This window comes from Octopus bimaculoides, chromosome 24 (genome assembly GCF_001194135.2).
Source record: "Octopus bimaculoides isolate UCB-OBI-ISO-001 chromosome 24, ASM119413v2, whole genome shotgun sequence".
NCBI classification, from domain to species: Eukaryota; Metazoa; Mollusca; class Cephalopoda; order Octopoda; family Octopodidae; genus Octopus; species Octopus bimaculoides.
This window is the reverse complement of record NC_069004.1, coordinates 7,880,914-7,883,942: the sequence shown is the minus strand read 5'-3', so window position 1 is coordinate 7,883,942 and position 3,029 is coordinate 7,880,914.

Genomic DNA, 3,029 nt, shown 5'->3' with positions numbered 1-3,029 from the left:
TCATGACTTCCTGCTTTTCAAACCATACCCATCTCATCTATTTTTCACAGCTATTTTCTTACACCAACTACATTTTCAAGTGTCATTTTTATAAAAGTAGAAAGGTATTATTTAAGGGAGATGTGGCTGCTATTTGTGGCATATCAGGTGACTCCATTGAGGCTCTGCTGTGCGATTTGTTTGTGAGTGAAGTAGAGCTTGATAATTCTAGATTTCAGTGTGGATGATCACGTGATAGACGTAAATATCTGCTCTGTGTAATATTTGCAATGAATGTTTCTTTCTTCATATTTCCTTCATATTTTTGAAACTAATGCATTGCAAATTTTGTCTGCTAATAAATATATTAATGGCATCATCTTAAAGATAAAACAGTAGTTAATGCATAGAATGATAAAGATCAAACGGCGATTAATTATAGGGTAAAGATTTAAAAAAAATATATAATAAAAATAATGATGAATTTTATGTTATTTGAATATCTAGAAAAGACAATTGTAGACAAGCTCGGGGTTATTATGGCTTCGTTAGTAAAGTTCATACTTCACCGTATTTGCAGATGTAGTGTTGGAAATGCAGGTAAATTAATGTCCAAGTTTAGTAAATATGATTTTAAAACGATAGAATTCTCAAAAAGATTGGATGTAACATTTTAGCATATTTAATTTATTAAACATTAGACAAATAACAAATAATATGGTAATTACGTGTTGAGGATAATATTTTTTAGTCAATTATATCGTTGTAATTATTGTGGCATCTAGATTAACCAAAGTACAATTTTTCACATTTTGTTATTGATTCTCTCGTCAGTGTTTCGGTAATTACTGCGAAGTCTATGTTACGCAGATGAGATAAAAATGAGGTTTAAACACATTCAGCGTTGCCTCGAGTATTACTGATCAAATATTTTCTTGCAGTTACATTTTTAATATTGTTTGCATCAGTAATGTTAGCACTGATGTATCCATCTTGATTCTACTTTGATAAAATACCTTTCGTTCGCCATGATAAGAATATTCAGTCACTTCTTTATACGTTGTTCCTGCAGACGGCAACTCTCACAAATGTTCCCATGTCATTATTTTAAATTGTCTCGTTAATGGATGTGTCTTTGCAATATTGTACTGACTTGTACTGAATGTTATAGAAAGTGATATATCTTATTTTATTAACTGACATATGTCATTGAAACTGCACAAGTTAGTGAAATATTTTTTCTGTCGCAGTCATTTTTCCTGTTCGTTTTTATTGTAGACAGATAATAGCTTACAGGCAGTATCAACCTGTTGTCATTAAGTTCTTGACAACGGAGAGATACTGACTCTTCAAAAATCACAGAAAGCTACAATATTTTTGAGTGTGGTGGTGGTGGGCGGCACCAGAGACAAAATCAGTGTGCACAAATAGATGGAAAAGATTAAACAAGGGAGAAACAAGCTCCAAGTCAAAACATGTAGCCGATGACCATCGGATGACCATCAATAGCAACAGCTCGCAGATCAACAACGAATGAACAAATTAATTCATTCGGATACATGTGTCACAATGTGTATGCTTGCATACACTGCTGGATTGGGATAACAATCCATTACAGAAGATGGAGGGAAATCCTAAATATTGGAAAGCGTGTGCAAATTGAGTACCTAGAGACATTTGGCAGAGGAGGAGAGAAGACTGGAAGTATTCTTAGATCTGCCAAAAGGACTTGAAGCCAATGAATACTTGATCTAGTGATAAAGGATGAACTGTGGGCATATTTTTATGATCTAGAAACGGAAATTTAATCCATTGTATGGCATCACATCTCTTCAGTGGAGAAATTCAATAGCCGACGATCAGCACTGAGTGTCATAAAGATATATTTTTGTCCTAGTCACACGGAATTTTGGAGTTTCCTCCCTTGATTATAAAAGTTGTTATCAACACTAATGAATTTTCTTTTTATTGCAAGCATTATATCGACTGATTAAAACGTTTTCCCTTCTTTCCTTATATTACACTCTACATAACTATGCATCGCTTTATCTCAAAACAAAATTTCATCAAGTTATCTTTTTAAAATCTGCGTGTATTAGATGTATTCACGCATAAATGGCTTTTAAAGTAAATATATGCATAAAGTAGATATATGCATATCTAGTTGTCTGTTTCTCCCACATAATATCTAACGCTCATTGCATTAATATTCGAACACGAACTTAACTGCTTTTCTAATTCTTTTGAGTTAAGATTCAAACGAATGAAATGTCAGATTTCACAAAAGCTAGAAACTGTTTTTAGAATATGGAGTCATTCTCATAAAGACATTACATAATTGAATGTTCGTTCACCTCTAATAACATGAAACATTTATAAATATGAAACTGTATTCTCAAAAATGTATAATATCTTGTGAAACCTGTCTGAGCATCAAAACCAATATCCATATATTGAACTGCTATGTCTACCTTGCGTTCATTTATTGAAGTGAAGCACGGTCTATAACATCAGAAATACGAATGTGCTTAGAAAGCTGTTAAATGTGCTTCTTACGGAGAATTTTGAGGAAAGCATGGATAGACAAAGTATCTAATGAAGAAGTGATGACTTGGACTGCGGTAAATAGGAAACCGCTTCGTGGGAAAAAAATCCAAGGAACTTAGATTTCTCGGTCACGTGAGGAGGAAAGGGGGTCTGGAGAATTTAGCGATGAGCGGAGAGATTGAAGCGAAAAAGAAGCAGAGGAATGAGAAGGATGATGCGGAATTAAAGCTGGACGAATTGACTGAAAGAAAGAGGCATTAAACATCAGGAAGTGAAACTGTTACAGAAAAGATAGAACATACTGGTCATGGAAGCAAAGAAGAACCAAATTAGTTATTCATCACACCTTAGACTTTCATTCTCTCTCTCTCTCGCTCTCTCTTTCTTTCACTCTTATTGTTACACTTTCTTTATTTGTACATCCATACATAAATGCATACTTATATGCATGTGTGTGTAAACCGTAGTGTTTGCATATACGTACAGGTATATGTATATATATA